The sequence below is a fragment of the Schistocerca cancellata genome, chromosome 10 (genome assembly GCF_023864275.1).
Source record: "Schistocerca cancellata isolate TAMUIC-IGC-003103 chromosome 10, iqSchCanc2.1, whole genome shotgun sequence".
NCBI lineage: Eukaryota > Metazoa > Arthropoda > Insecta > Orthoptera > Acrididae > Schistocerca > Schistocerca cancellata.
Genome location: NC_064635.1, coordinates 223,007,737 through 223,025,470, shown reverse-complemented (window position 1 = coordinate 223,025,470; position 17,734 = coordinate 223,007,737). Strand labels below are relative to the sequence as shown.

The 17,734-nt window shown below is 39.0% G+C and overlaps 1 protein-coding gene across 2 annotated transcripts in view; it reads right to left on the bottom strand.

Moving 5' to 3' along the window:
* The window catches only part of LOC126106877 (longitudinals lacking protein, isoforms N/O/W/X/Y-like), a 321,743-nt gene that overhangs the window by 11,438 nt on the left and 292,571 nt on the right, over positions 1-17,734 (bottom strand). The window contains exon 4 of one of the 2 annotated variants that reach the window (XR_007523408.1): positions 13,264-15,545. The exons of the other annotated variant lie outside the window; for it this stretch is intronic. The gene's annotated coding sequence lies outside the window, so the exon portion shown is untranslated. Of the gene's footprint in view, positions 1-13,263; positions 15,546-17,734 lie in introns of those variants that run through there. 2 annotated transcript variants of the gene reach the window in all.

Sequence of the window (17,734 nt, the reverse complement as noted above, 5' to 3'; positions counted from 1 at the left end):
AGGATGAAGGAAGGGGGAACTGTCGGCTAAAGAGTGTGGGGACAATGGGTTACTGGTGATTGAGGCCAGAACAATTATGGGAGTGAAAGATGTGTTGCAAGGGTAACTCCCACCAGCATAGTCCAGAGAACATGGTAGTGGAGGGAATGGTCCAGATGGTCTGGGTTGTGAAGCAGTATGCTCAGCTGTATGTTGTTCCACCTGGTGGTCAACTTCGTTATTGGCAACAGTTTGGCAGTGGCTATGTATCTCGGTGGACAGCTGTGCATTGTTCACAACAGAGTTGATATATTACATGGCTGCTTTCACAGGTGGCCTGGGCGCTGATGGGGTAGGATTAGATTGTGACAAGACTAGAGTGGAGGTGCTGGGTGGGTGGTTGGGACAGGTCTTGCACCTTGGTCTTCCATGGAGGTATGATCCCTGTAGCAAGGTGTTGGGGGTGGGAGCAGCACAGAGATGGGCTAGATTGTCGTGTAGGTTGGGTGGGCGGTAGAACACCACTTTAGGAGGGGTGGGAAGTATTCTGAGTATGATGCCCCTCAATTCAGGGCATGATAAGAGACAATTAAAGCTCTGATGAAGGATATCATTCAGTTGTTCCTCAGTCAGGGCTTTTATTATCTCTTGTCAAGCCCTGAAATGAGGGGCTTCTACCCAAGATCTTTCCCACTCTTCCTAAAGTGGCGTTCCACCACCCACTGAAACAACACACCATCTTTGTCCATTCCTATGCCACTGTCACTCCCAACCTCTCACCACAGTGATCACATTCTGTGGGAGACCACTCATCCAGTATTTCCTATGCGAGTCCTGGTACACGCTTATCTTGTCCTATCAAAGCCACCTACGAAAGCAGCCATATCATACTATAATACATAAACTCTGCTCCAAACACTGCACAGCTTTTTACGTTGATATGACCAGCAGCCAGTTACTCACCAAGATGAATGGCCACCACCAAACTGTTGCCAATAACAAAGTTGATCACCCAGTGGCAAAACATGCAGCTGAGCATAACATGCCCAATTTCAATGGCTCCTTCACAGCCCAGACCATCTGAACCCTTCCTTCCACCACCACCTTCTCTGAAATGTGCAGATGGGAGTAATCTTTGCAACACATCCTTCACACCCATAATCATCCTGGTCTCATTCTCCAGTAACTCACTGTCACCACACTCTCCTCCCATCCACACCTTCCCTCCTCTGTCGTGTCACGCCTCCCAATTTATGTCCACACATCACCTTCAGTGTGTGCCACTGCCTATCATCTCTGACAACTGTGTGTCATGCATAGTCTGTGCATATGCACCCCAACCTTCCAAATTCCTAACTGGCAAACTGGCAGCCTCCCTCCAAGATGCTAGCCACCCAACCCCAACCCCTCTCCCTACCTCCCACCTCTTTCCCCCTCCACTCAACCCATCAGACACAACCCTCACCCCAGTCTAGTCCACCTGTTGAAATGCAACACAGGCACTGCGTATCCTGCCAGCACCGTGTAGGAGCATAGGCATGCTTGTGTGTACTCTAGCTCAGAAAGGGCCTACTCCGAAAGCTAGAAAGTTTTCTTTCTTTTTTTAAGTGTGCCTGGTGCTTCTGCTTTTTGGTGAGTGGTCTTCTTTACTTTAAAGTATTTACACTCTGCCAGAACTTCCCTACAAAATTATAAAGTACGGTATGTATCTTCACGTACATCACATCCCATTACAAGCCCTCCCTCTCCCATTCTCCATTTGATTCACCACTGTAGATAAGCTTCCATATACAATAGAATTCCTCAGATTTTACTGTCATCATCATTTGGGAGGTTTGAGAGGTCAGTACTTACTCCCCAAATTGTAGCATAAGGCCCACCAGGGCACACAAAGTCTCATTTCTAATAGTACTCTTGAAGTTGGATAGTAATATACAAGAAGTTAATTCGCTGGCTAAGGTACCCGTGATGATGTGGTGTTCATCTTTTGATCTTTTTAGCCAATACTAGCTGGTAGTGGTAGCTTGGTACACACCTTTTGTGCACGTCTTATGAGGTTATTTAAATTAAACTGTCTCAGACATATGCTACTATATAATTTACAGCTGTGTCAGTTATACATAGTTCTAGTGATCAACACCATTTTTGTAGGCAAACAATAAAGCATTTGTCCAACTGTTTATGCACAATACACCAGTGTTGTTAAAATAAGATTTCCATTTTATTTTCAGTCTAATGATTTTCGTGCTGTTATCATAATAACTTATTTTTGTAATGATCTCCCATGTGCAGCAGGCATATTTCAGATATTATATTGAATAGGGTCATGAGAAAACAAAGCTTTACAGGACAAAGAAATGTGACCTGAAAGCTATTTTTGCCATTATAGCTCATACCTTCTACTTTTATGACAAATGTATGCATACTGATGAATGTTTTGAAATTGATGTTTCACTTTTCCAACAAGAACTTACCAACATACATCTCTCCCATACAATAAATTTCAAATTTCCGCTTCTTGGTGACAAATTCCATTATGTTCAAGTAAAACTTGTACAGAATAAATAAATTATTAGCCGTTTTTCAACGAGACTATAAAATTGCCATTAACATATTTAGAAAACTCTATCAGGTGAGATCTAGGATAATTATGGCTCAGATCATAAAAATTATTTTATTTAGAACAAATGATGTAATTAATGAGAACACAATATCATTACTGAAATATCTAGTCAGGTAACAAGAGATATTTTTCTAAATGTAAAGATAGACCGTGTGGGTCCATTAGTTACGAGGGCTATCCACAAAGTACATTACGTTTTGGAATTAAAAATAAATAAAGTATTGGAAATTTTTTTTATTATATACAGATGAAAGCCACACTTAAATACTACTTTTCTACATAGTTGCCATTTAAATTAAGGCACTTATCGTAGCGATGGACGAGCTTGGAAATTCTTTCGTCGTAAAATTCGGCCGCCTGCGCCTTCAACCACATGGTTACCTCTTCTTGAAGCTGTGCGTCGTCATCAAAATGCTGCATAGCCAACCACTTCTTCATTGCTGGGAATAAGTGGAAGTCGCTCGGTGCCAGGTCGAGACTGTACGGCGGATGAGGAAACAACTCCCACTTAAAAGATTCGAGAACTTCACGAGTGGCAATTGCCGTGTGGGCCCGGGCATTGTCGTGAATCAGCAAGATCTTTGAGCCCAACTTTCCCCTGCGCTTGTTTTTTATTGCTCTTCAGAGGTTGTGCAGAGTTTGGCAATACCTTTGAGAGTTTATTGTAGTGCCTCTTTCCAGTAAATCCACAAAAATCACACCTTTTCTGTCCCAAAAGACAGTCGTTATGTGGTTGAAGGCACAGGCGGCCGAATTTTACAACGAAGGAATTTCCAAGCTCATCCATCGCTACGATAAGTGCCTTAATTTAAATGGTAACTATGTAGAAAAGTAGTATTTAAGTGTGGCTTTCATCTGTATATAATAAAAAAAATTTCCAATACTTTATTTATTTTTAATTCCAAAACGTAATGCACTTTGTGGATAGCCCTTGTATTTCAGACTACAAAGATTCCAAATGATTTTTAAATACAATTACACCAGGCACAAATCACACATCATTGGGATAAACTTGCAGCCACACACAATGATTCATTGTTTAAAGCAACATAAACATTAACATTCATCAGGTTAAACACACAAGAAAAAGTCCTCACTAATGGCCACAAATTCATTCAGTAACATTCATCATTTTTTGTGTTAGTTCATAACATTACCTGTTCCCTTCAAAATACGCTACACTGTCCAGCATCCGACAACGACGACTTGACATATGTGACCTCAACTGATCACTCCGAGCACACCGTTTGTTGCAACGGGGACACTGAAACTGAGGTTCTTTGCCACATTCGTGCTTCACATGTCTGAGTAAGCCACTGCGGTACAGGTATGATTTTCCGCAAGTGGGACAGTCAAATCGATTAGATAACACTGTGGATGGTGTCGACAAAATTGAGTTCCTTAAATAATCACTGCCTAGTGGTGGATGTAGATCATTAATACCTTGAGGACGAAAATTCCCTTCATATGTAAGACATTCACTCATTCTCCTGCCTTCCCCAGTGTTATCTTCAGCACTGTTACCTTCATCGAGATAATCATCATCATGATAATCATTATCATTATCCTCATCATCATCATTGAGAGTAAGATCTTCCACAATTTCCATCTGACTCTCAAGGGCCTCAGATTTTGTTTCTAGTGATATCTCCTGTTGGCATGTACTCCGATTTTTCGACCTTTTGTCAGCTAATTCTGCTTCCGGCATTAAAAACTGTTCATTTTCTGTGATATCTATTTCCCCACTGGAGCTCTTCAACTCCCTGCACATGGACTGACAATGAACTGGGCTGAAACCTCGTTCACCAGCTGAGCTAGACGTTGTGGGCATTACTTGCCTTTGACTTGGAAGTTGATGCATACTATCAAGATCAGGAGTAATGAAATCCCCAAACACATTTTGATCTGGTCTCTGATCAGATTCACTGTGATTAATATTTTTTCTGTACTTCCGAGTGGATTTAGGAATGGCGTCTGCTCCCACAGGACATCCGTCCTGGGAAGACGCAACTGGTGAGTTTCCTCTAATTGACTGCGACTTTCCTTCCGATTCATTCTCACCTGAAGTGAAGCGTGACGCAGAAGCAGCAGGTTGGGATGGAAGAGTTTCTGGAAATACTGGTGGCACATCTCTTCCACTGCCTTTCTGCATATTGACATCATCCACACATCCACTGCCAGACAGTCCCCTTACCTGAAGGGAGTCTGATAGCTTAAGAACACCACTAAGCTCCTCTTGTGGTACATTTACTTCACCACGGTACATGAAGTCCGCCAAAGCCTTAACCGTGTCATACTTTACACCGTGCAGAATAATAATTGGGTGCTTCTCATAGTTTTTGGTGAACAGTTCCTCAAAATATGGACTACAAGCTGAAAGAATTATTTTATGTACTCTTAAATACTGCCCCTCAGCACTAATTGTGCAGTCTGTTAATTTCTCATTGTCCAATAGAGTATCAAAAATAGACACCAAAGTAGCTTGATGTTTATTCCATTTCAAATGAACATTGTTGTTCTGATCCATACTGTTTAGCCGTTTGCATGAGACTTCAACAACTTGTATAAAGCTGGCTGAACTACTTCAGTGAAATCATTAAATACACACACTCAATTTCCTACGAACATCAAAGAAATATTTAGATCCACGTTGAACGTCTTCATACAGTAAAACAGTGTTTCTCAGGGTTCTGCAGAGTGGAATCTTCAACCTTTTGTGAACAACAGCTAATCCAGGGCACAAAACTGCCTTCAAATTGCAGATACCATTGTTGTTCCAGAAATTCTGAGCCTCCTGACCTAGTGTGCAAAAATCTTATGTTAATCAAATTATTTCCAAGAAGTAGAAGTTTAAAAAAATATATATATGCATAACGCATGAGTGTGAGGTACAAAGGCATGTGCTGCAACTATACACAGGACAACTGCATCAAAAATAACCACAAATTAATAAATACACACAAACATTTCACATAAACGTTATTACAAAATCACACAAAACTAAATTGTCAGATTTTGTAATTTTACTTTTTGTGCAACAGAAAATGTGTCGCTTTCTTTTAACTGCACTTCTGGCACTCTTAATGACAAAATCAGCAAGTTCCATGAACTTAAGAAACTTTTGTTATGGAAAGGCACACGAACAAAACATGCAGTATTAATTACTTAAGTATATTACTTCAAATGGAAAACAAACACCTGCAAAACTTTTTCAGTGAATTAATTTTATATATTCATCAGTATCTCCTTGTGGAAATGTATTACAATGGCATAAGTGAATTGATGACCATAAAAGCGAGTCAGCTGACATGGATTTAGATGCAGCACAAACCTTGTGGATTTTTCCTGCACAAAGAAATGAATGATGCTATCCTAGCATTGTGAAACGATACTGACCAGGCAATAGTTATACCCTATAGTTTGACTTAATCTAGCTGAGATTTGACAGGTAGCAGACTGGACTGCTCCCACCAACAATACACCAGAGGGAGCTGCACTGGCATCACAGCTCCCACTGTGTTGCTACTACTGTCCTGCTAGAAGAAGAGGCACTTCAGGACAAGAGGCACTTCAGGACAAGAGGCACTTCAGGACAAGAGGCACTTCAGGACAAGAGGCACTTCAGGACAAGAGGCACTTCAGGACAAGAGGCACTTCAGGACAAGAGGCACTTCAGGACAAGAGGCACTTCAGGACAAGAGGCACTTCAGGACAAGAGGCACTTCAGGACAAGAGGCACTTCAGGACAAGAGGCACTTCAGGACAAGAGGCACTTCAGGACAAGAGTCACAAAATTTGAGTCTTTACAAAAAGATGCGATTCTCTGTGAAATACACACATTTTTCAAGAAGACGGCATCAGACACTTGAAAAGCAGTGGACAGCATGTCATAGTAGTGAATCGCCCTCACTAAAAGTTAAGAAACAATAGGGTTCCACTATAAATCTATTTGTGGCCACTAATTATTAATAGATCACACAGATTTGACAGCCTGCTGCTGCTGATTTCTTGGGGAATTAGTAGCAACAAATCTTGACGATATCTGGATGAATGTGGGACACAGTTAAAAAAAAAATTTAAAAAAATAAATGGACTGGACAGACAATACTGTCAGCAGCAGTATAGCTACTCAAATGGGCAGAGGGAAGAGAACAATTTAGCACTTGCCAGAAATTCATAAGTTCTCAATCCTAATTGTCTTATGTTATTTAGTTCAAATAAGATGTCCCATCTACCATGAAGAGATAAACAACAATACTTCTGTGAAATGGTTTCACTCGGTGCTTCGAAACAAAAATCTAAACAATTTTTATGGACAATGCCCCATTATTCTGTTGTATAAGATAAGGTCCCCACAAAGGCAACAAGGAAAGAAGAGAAATGTAACATACCAGTTAATAGTAGCTTGAAAAGGGTAGAATCATTAGAACTCGGGCCACAACACAAGCTAAAGTATCCAGTTTATCTCGTGGATAAAATGGTAAAAAAAAGTACAGCCTTAAAGTTCTCAGACTGCCACCTACCATTGCTACTGCTATTTCAATGCGACAGAACACAACTGGACTCAGGTCAAATGAAATATTGCTAAAGAGAATAAAAATATTACATTAATTCGATTAGAAAATTTTTGAACAAGGCAACTGAAAAAGGACCACCAGAAGACTGGCAAGAAATGAGTAATACAGAAAGCATGCAGTAATGAATGTATATTACAACAGTGGGACAAATACTTCTAATATCTGTCACTAAGGGCAACAATACCAATAGTTCCACTGACCTGGACTCTGGTACTGAATTAAATGGTGTTTTCCGATTGTCTGACTAGTATATAGTGTATCCTAATAAACCTCTTACTTTCATTAAATATTGTGTTTGTGAATATATTTTGATCAATTTCTCTTTCCTGCTGTGAGACAAATGTATACTGTTCTGCCATATGCCATCCTATCCACAGTAAGTTACTCTGTGTTTTAAATACATTTCATTTTGTATAGACACTAAGATGTTATTTCAATGAGTGCAATAGTTCCCAAGATATACAGTGACAAGAAGGAAATTTTTATGAATGTGAAAGCATCTCTCGCAATCTACAAACTTAGCTGCAACCACCGTGTCACATACTGCACGGGTGTAACTACTAACAAGCCGTTTGTCCACATGCACTGTCTCTGCCAAACTGTGGGAAAGAGATAGCTGGATCACTCATTTGCTGAACATGCCACCCAAAACAATGTGCTGCTCTTTAATGAATGCTTCACAGCCTGTGCCAACACATGATTTTCTGAACTGCGCAGCTGGGAACACCGTTACAACATATCCTTTGTTCCCATACCTCCCTGGCCTCAACCTCTGCTAGTCCCTGTCATCTGCCTTCTGCCACTGCACCTACAAGTCCTGCCCACTTCTCTACCCCCCCCCCCCCCCTCATTCCCCACCTACACAGCCTTCCAATGCTGCACCTAGCTGCCCTATCCTGCTATCCTGTCACCACCATGTCCCTTTATGCTCCCACAGCCAACACTAGCATCTTCTCCCAGAGCTACCCTCCTAATCAAGACCCTCACCAACCGCAGGAAATTGCTGTTTGTGTTGGGGTTACTGCCTGGTGACATTAATGGTGCGTGACAGAGTAGCTGTTGTGTACGTGTGTGAGTGTTTTATACTGAGGAAGGACTCTGTTCTAAGTTTAAGTATTTCTAGTATTGTTTCTCATTGTGCCTGTATGTGATTCAGTGTCTTCTGTCAGTGGTGGGTGGTGGGTACATATCTCATACTGCTTTCATCAAAACAGTTACAAATTGGCTAAACACACAGTGCAACAATATAAACACAATGTGACGGCTATCTTCCTTCATATATGTTATAACAGTAAAAGTAGCAAAATGAATCCTTCCACAGAAAAAAATAATTCTGGACCTAAAATATCTCTCCATTCAAATGTTCAAGTGGGCAACGGTGAAGCACGTCATGTTAAAACGAGCAAGTAGAGAACATTATGAATAGGAACACAGAATGTTAAGATCCTGTTAGAAGAGGAGAAGTTGCAGGAGGAAATGAAAAGAAACACAGTGGGAATATCTGAAATGATATGTAAACAGAAAACAGAATTTATAAATGACAAATTCAGAGTATCAAATAATGGAAAGTACAGAAAAGAACAACAACAATACGGTAAGGATAGAGGTGTCGAATTGCAGACAAGCACGATGGAAAAGAAAGCTAAAAATCATCCCATGTAGGCTTTCACGGCCGGCGTCTTCACCAGTAAACACTTCTGGGCTAAATTGCCGTGGTTGATCTGTAAAACTTCTTCTCCCTGACATTTTGTTCTCAACTACGAAGAACATCTTCCGAGGTGAGTCGACGACTGGCTGCTAGGAGCTGGGGCCGCCGCTTATATGGAGATCGTAGAGGGTGCCACCGCACGTCACGTGGCGTCGATGTGTAGCTATCTCTGGCTATCGTCTGTTCTCTCGATTGCAGGCAATCGATTGTCACGTGACTGATGCAACGTCGACCGCCATATCTTGTCCAATTTTAATCCTCCTCCTTTATGATTAAAATTATATTGATGTTTGTGGATTTCAATTGCCTCTCTATACATACGTGTATAATAATGCGACGTCCTCACTAGCACGCTTGTCTCACCAAATTTTATTTCGTGATCTCCATCCTTAGAAACATGTTCCGCTACTGCCGATTTGTCGATATGTCCCAAGCGACAGTTTCTTTTGTGCTCCGTCAAACGTGTATTGATGCTTCTTTTTGTAGTTCCTATGTAAACCCTGCCACAACTACTGCCACACTGAGAACGAAACATCAGGGAGAAGAAGTTCTACAGATCGACCACAGCAATTTAGCCCGGAAGTGTTTACTGATGAAAGCTAAAAATGTTCAGTTTTTGGACTATGTCCTTCATCACAAGTAGAAAACGCACACACATTCATGCATGTATGGCCACTGCCATCTTTGGGCACTGAGACCTGAATCATTACAGTAGGATCGTATTGCTTCAAGACGACAGCAGAAGTGTATATGACTCGTATGTGATTTCTCCTTCAGATGGAGGGCATAGTCCGAAAACTGTGCATTTCTAGCATTCTTTCTCGCTGTGCCTGTTTGCGACTCAACATGTATGTCAGAAGCAAATTTGGAGTATTTTATTCTTGAGGAAAATTTAAAGAAATTCTTAGCATTGGGATAATATTAGGACCGAAGGTGAAGGATTAAGTGATATTAGTGAGATACGTGTTTGAAAAGCTGATAGCAGTGTAAATACAAAGAGAGAAGAAATTTCTACAACATTACACAAATAAATGCTACACAGAAGACAACCTCATGAGGAAGTGATTGAAAACTGTGACAAGACTTAGGATGTAAAAGAGAAAGTAAAGAAGGGTGCATACTTAATAGGAAAGTGTGAGTGTAATGGGGTAGCAGTTGAAGACCGAGATTGAAGAACAGTGAGAAAATGCAGGTTTTGAGAAAGTAATGGATGAGGAAGACTCGGGGTGGACTTCTGCAAAAGAAACCCCATAATTATTGAAAATATAATGCAAAAACAACACAGAATATATGCTTGGGTTAGTCCAACTTACTTCCACACACAACAAATTTATTCTACATTTTGGTACATGAACAATTTACGAAGTGTTTGAGAAATACCATGATATTACCAGAAGTGATATCAAGGATATCAACTGAGATTATGTCATCCTGATAGGAGACATAATTATTTGATGCAAAAGATAGAAAATAGAAAAAAGGAAAAGCACATGTTATGTGGCAGAAGTAAAAATGGGAAGAAGCAAGGAAACTTTTTGAAGAATAATTCCAGGATAAAAGAACCCAAACACACAGCCCATTAGACAGTAGCTGCAAAAATTAGATTCACCTTAAAAACTGTACACAGGAAGCTGTCGAAGAAACAGTTGATTTTAAAGAGAATAATATCACTAAGAAACTGTAACTAACACAAAATTGTTTGGAGAAGATTCAAGAAAGAAGAGGACATAAAAACTCCAGCACATAAGAGGGTGAAAAAGATATAGGCACTACATGGTCAACTTAGAAATGAAACTGATAAATCTAGAGCAGAATATCTACAAAGAAAAGTAAACAAACTGAGTAACTAGAAAGGAAGAGAGTTGTGATTTGATGTACTGGGGAAATATTTACATGGCCTTCAGAAAGGGGGAGGGGAACATAATGTGGGTGATAAAAGATTAGAATGGTAATGAAACTGCAGAAAGCAAGGCACCATGAATTAATGACAGAGGCAGTTAGTAGAACTGTATGAAGCAAGATGTCATCCAGATGCTGTGGATATGAAGGACAAGAAATAATAACTCAAAGAGCACTAAGGATTTAGAATGTCAAAATGTTATGGTATAAGTTAAATAGCAGTTAAGGAAATTAAATGCAAGGAAACAGCTAGTGGAGATTCCAACCGGATGCTTCAGAAGTTAAAAAAAGGAAAGACAGAAAATTACTCTCATGAATAAATGACAATAATTCCAATAACTGATAATGGCAGAAGAGAAAGGGATATAAAATGCAGACTGGCTATAGCAAGAAAAGCATATATGAAAAAGAATAATTTGTCAACATCTAATATAAATTTAGACATTAAGAACTCTCTTCTAAAAGGTACTAATCTGGAGTGCAACCTCATGGATGTGAAATGTGAACCACAAGTAGTTCAGGCAAGAAGAGAATAGAAGCTTTTTAAATGTGATGCAATGGAAGAATTCTGCAGATTAGATATGGAGCTCAAGTAGCAACGGAATTGGATAATGGTAAAAAGAAATTTATTGCACAATTCAACTAAAAGAAGTGATCAAATGTTATTACACATCCTAAGGCATCAAGGTAGTGTTGATTTCATTGTGAAAAGAAGTGTGGAAGGTGAAAATTGTAGAGGGAGACCAAGGCTCGGACTCAATAACCAGGTTCAAATGGATGTAGGCTGCAATAGTTATGCAGAGGTGAAAAAGCTTGTAGGATAGACTAACGTGGAGAGCTCAATCGAACCTGTCTTTTGACTAAAGACGACAATGACAATGATGAGAACAACAACAAGTCTGATATCTCATTCAGCAGAAATTCTAATAACAATAACAAATAAACAATCAAGGCACTCTCTGGAACAATGACGGAACTGAAATCCAAGTCATCCAGTCCATTTAGTCCATGTACAAGAGCTGTAAATAAATAAATACACGGTACGATTCTCTGTATCTCGATCTCAATGTATTTTTGTTAAACTGTGGTTCCAGAGAATATCTCAATTGTAATGTAAAGTGAAGAGAAATGGATTAAGAACAGTTTGGCTTCAGATATGGCTTAGATATGAGAAATATAACTGGACTATATTATAAATAGCCGAGGAAATATAGCTAGAAAGATATATGGAAGGTTTTGCATTCCTCTTACTTAGGAAAAAGACTACGATATAGTTTCCTGGACTAAATTTTAAGTTATCCTAGAGCAGACTGGATTCAAGTGGTAATAACAGAGGCTAACCATCTTTATATGACACAACAACAGAAGTGAGTACGGTAATTTGGAAAGTCCCTGCAGAACATAGCTGTTACAATGTATTTATACGGAGGTGTGTGTGTGTGTGTGTGTGTGTGTGTGTGTGAGGGAGAGGGGGGGGAGAGAGGAGGGGGAGTGAGAGGTTGGATGCACGAGCTCTTCAAAGCTTTGAGAAAGGATTTTTCCTAAAGCTAGCAGAGTCCTCAGTCTCTTTTATGTACCTTTTGATGACTCAGCATATCTACTACTTGGTGAGTTGTTACCTTCAAAAGTAAAACTAATTACAAGAGATGATACAAGTAAATAAAACTGGGGGAGGTGTCAGATAAGGCTGATGTGTTTCACGCACTCTGTTTAATATCTATTTAAGCAGTCCATTTAAAAACAGATTCCAACAGAAAGAGTTGTGTGTCAAGAGAAGGGAAGATAATAAAATTTTCAACATTTGCTGATGACATAGTATTACTGACTGAAAATGAATAAGCAATAAACAATATCTTAAAAGAACCGAACACCAGGTGCGGAGATTGAATATGCAAAACAAGCAGCAACATGCTATGTAATCAAGAAATAAAAACAATATTGCACAGAACAAATGTTTTACAGAAAGTGTTGTATTTTCAGCTGTGTAGTAAAATAATAATTTCAGGCAAAGATTAGTGAAGTAGTGTGCAAGCAGTGTTGTCCTCTATGGTGCTGAAGCATGGACACACTGACACAGAGGAGAGACATGCTTACAGGCTTTTTAAAAATGTGGATCTGGAGAAGAACAGAATCTGGGAAATAAGGAAGGAGGTAGCATTAACATAGGGTAAGAAAGAAAAGACAAATCTTGGAAACAATTAAGAGGAGGAAAAAATTGGCTAGGACACAGGATGAAAAGACTGGACAGTAAAGGACAGATTAGAAGGAATGCTGACTGGGAAGAAGACCACAGGAAGAGGACGACACCAGACTACTGACAGCTGCAAAAAGGATGAGGATAAACTAGCAGAAATGGAGAGGGCACAACTAGCAGTGATCAACCTGGCTAATAAGCACAATATACCGCCACCACCAAATTTATTTTATTTATTTATTTTTTTCTTTTGACAAATTTACATATACTGTGGGCTATTCTGAAAGCATTGTTGGTCTGTCCTAACTGAAAATTATCAGAAGAAGACATTCTCACATACCATATTTTTTTGTTAGTGCTATACTGACATATTCCTAATATGCCACTGCACAGGTATGTCAGTGCACAGTTAAATCCTCAACATAACAGAGGTGAGATATAAAGATCAGACTAGGATGCACCAACATGCCTACACAGAAAAAATATTTGACAATTAAATGAGAGAACCAAAGTATAGCAATAAACTGTTCAATGACAACAAAAAATCATCATTTTGTAATTGAGCGTAAATTACAGGAATCTCAATTTGTCAACGTTTTCGTATCAACAATACCTGACTTGCACTCGTTTATGTAAGGTCTTCAAAAACAACATTCTGTTTACGACAAAAGGTATAGTTTATATGACAACACAATATAATACTGATATAATTACCTCATTAAATAGCAAATAGTACATATCTCAACGAAATTACTTTGTATGCATTGTGACTGGAAAGTTTCCCAAAAAATTTAAACTGTACCCATAGCAGATACAAGTCGCACATGGATGAATTTGTGCCCACACTGCACCACGAATCACTGCTACAAACAACTTACACTCACACACTACCACTCGTGAAGTAAAACTCGTACAAAAAAGCCCTCTATAAAGATCAGAAACTCACTCAACAGTGCTCATCCCTCATTTATGTTAGGGTTGTACTATCACACAGCCCCTTCAAACATTGCAACACATTTTTGCATCTGACAACGAGTAGCCATATGTGCTCTTAATTCGTCGATACTAGCACACTGTTTCTTGCAGCTTGGGCACTAAAATTGGGGTTCTTTACCACATTCGAACTTCACGTGTCTCCTCAGCCCTCGCTTACACTGAGAAGACTGCCAGCAAGAATGATAACTAAATAGATTGCATAACAATGTCAGAGATGTTTTCAATGTTAGGTTATTTAAATGAGTATTGCCAAATGGTGACAGCAAACTGTTCATTTTTAGAGTATGAAAATTCTCCTAACATGGAAGATCTTCACTTATTTTCCTGCCCCCCCCCCCAATCATTACAAAAATCACCATTATTATGATAACCATCATTGTCATTTACTTCTACTATTTCCATGTGACTGTCGAGGACCTCAGATGTTGTTTTTAATGTTATCTCTTCTTGAAGTGTCCTCAGATTTGTTGGTTTTTGATGTGTTAATACTGATCCTGGTGTTTCAAACCATTCCTTTTCTGCAATAGCTGGCTCCAAAAACCCTTCTTCACTAAATATCTGCACCTGACTGCATACAGACTTATGAGAAGTGGCAATAAAACCTGATTCACCAGTTGGGTTATTTAACTTAGACAGTACTTGCGGATGAGATAGAAGTTGGGGCATGCTATCCAGGTCAGGAGTAATGATATCTTCAAATTCATATTGGCCTACACTCTGACCAGAGCCAGAGTGATTAATACTCACTCTGTTCTTTGATTTCAATTTAGAAACAGAGTCAACTCCCTTTGGACTTCCTGTCTGGGATGACACAGTTGGAGAGAACCCTCTAAATGACTGTATTCTTCTGGCTCATTCTGACCCAAAATAAATCATGACACAGAAGAAGGTTCACACTGCATAGTTTCTGGAGTTACTGATGGAAAATCTTCCACTGTCTTTGCTCATATTAACTGCATCTACACATCCAATGCCAGACAGCCCCTTACTTGAAGGGACTCCAAGAGCTTAAAAACAGCTCTAAGCTTTCTTGTGATACATTTACTTTGCCACAGTACATAAAGTCCATCAAAGCCTTAACCATTTCATATTTTACATTGTGCAGGATAATAACTAGATGCTTCTCATAGTTTTCAGAAAACAGTGCCTCAAAATATGGACTACAGGCTGAAAGCATTATTTCATGTGCTCTTAAATACCACACTGAGCACTAGTTGTGCAGTCCATTAATGTCTCACTGCCCAGCAGAGCATAAAAAAAGACTCCAAAGTAGCTTGGTGCTTATTCCACTTCAGATGAAAATTGTTGCTCTGGTCCATCCTGCAGAACCTGTCATCACGACTTCAAACTCTTGTATAAAGCTCACTAAATTAGCTCAGTGATATTGTTTACTACACACATTCAGTAATTAGCTACAAGTTGATCATCTTCTACAGAGAAATAGTGTTTCTCAGAATACTGTAAAGCAGAATTGTCAATTGGCTGTGGACAACAGCTAATCCCCGACTTCAGATGTCCTACAAATTGCAGATACCTCTGTTGTTCAGAAACTGAGCATCGTGACTTAGTCTGTAAACATAATCTTATGTTAATCCAACTATTTCCAAATAAAAAGTATTTTTTAAACATATAACAACATTTTAATTGGATAGATAAATAATCTACTCACCACATGGTAGCAAAACACACACATGAAAGATGGTTGTAATTGGCAAGCTTTCAGAGCCAGTGCTCTGTCTGCATATTACTCTGTCTTCAAACTCAAATCTTGCCAGATGCAGTCCCAAAATAATCAGTCTTTTCTTCTCATCCAATGCAGTAAGTATCCCCTGACCCACAATTCTACGTGATTTTCCCAAGATCTATCTCTTTTCCTAGACCTCTCCAATCCTTTTCCTTCATCCCTCTTACTTCCCCTTCAACCCATCTGCCTGAAGAAGGAGTCACTGGCTCCGAAAGCTTGCCAATTACAACAACAATCTTTTATGTATGTGTTCTGTCGGGCTTTGTGAGTAGATTTTTTAAGTATCCAATTAAATTATTTTGTCAACAATTGATTGTTTCATTGTTATATAATAATATTTGTAACACATGAGTGTAGGGTACAATGACTACTACAGTAATTACAAAAAAGGAAACAATCAGAAATGATTGCAAATCAAGAAGCACACATGATCATTGCACATAAATGATGCTGAGAATCGACTCAAACTGAAGTGTAACACAATTTATACATGAGAGTGCTTGTATTATTAACTGACATGCACGTAGATGTACCCATTTCCAATGTAGCATATGTAAGTGTTTCTATTCCTTACTGACATGGCAACAGTTATTCACTAGGACTGTTACATAGTTTTTATGTTACGCAGCTATTATTAAGAAAAGATAACAGAAAATAAGATAGAAAAAATAACAACAGCACTTCCTACCAGGGAATGAAACTGTAAATTAAATAGCAAAAGGGAATTAAAGAGATAACCAACAAAAATATTTAAAAAGGCAATTAATCATACTATGTTGGGCTGTATTAAGCTCACATGCATAAATCCATTCTAAAATTGCAGCTGGTTGAATAAACAACTAACTCTTCAGAAAACCAAGGGCTTCTGACAGTTGTAAATATATTGCTTAATGTCACATTTTCTGTGCCATAAAAATAAAGTGTGGTGTGCTGAGTTGTCAAAAGTCGAAGTAGTGTTTGCTATATAGCCACAAAAGCAAAAATGTAGTTTCTTTATTATAGGGAAAACACACATCAAGTCAAAGCTTATTCTGCTTGCTCCCAATTCCCCGCTTCCATACTGATAGAAAATAAGGTAACAGTGACAGTAATGTAATATTGTGTACCAACAAAAAATTGAAGACCAATCCCTGCGCAGCCTTCACCCCATACTACCAGATCAATGGCAAATCCTAAAAGTCACACAAAGAAATACAGTATGAAAAGAACTTGTTTTCCCATGTGCACCAACTACACTGATAATTCACATGCTTCCAAAATAACGCAATATCTCAACAGGATTTCACTAGGTCTTATAAGAAGAAAATACTGTATAATATTGTTAGTTCTCATAGCAGATGCAGAATACTGGTCAAAAGTGGGTGGCAAACTTTCAATAAAAATCATGCTACAATTCATATATAATGCTAATGTGTGTTTATGTAAGTGTACCTTTGTATTTTCAATATTGTAACAGCATGCAGGAATCCTGAAAGTGAAGAGGTCTGCAGACATTGTGAAGCCATAGACACAAGGAAAAGCCAGAGGGCAGGAAGAAACAGCTGGGAAACATGGAAATCAGAGGGAGGAGATGGTAGTTCTAAGATATGTGAGGAGAACAGAAAAAGCACATCAAGAGAGCTTGAGATGATACAGTGAAACTGTGAGTAAACATTTGTAAACAGAACATATAAAAAGTCTCAGAAAGATTCTCACTCTACAGCAAAGCTTGAGCTCATTTGAAAATTTCTCATTTGCCATTTCCAGTTACTATTAAATCAGCAAACTCTGTACAATAAATTGTTGCAACTGTATCTTTCCTAAGCTAAAACAGTTTTTCCAGACTGTGAAAGCAAGGCAACATAGGGTGTGTACAAATTGTCAAACAGGAAAATATATTATGGGAACTATGAGGGTTTCAGATGAAGAACAGGATCAGTCCAGAACAAAATTTTCACTCTGCAGCAGACTGTACATTGATATGAAACTTCGCGTCAGATTAAAACTGCGCGCCGGACCGAGACTCGAAGTCAGG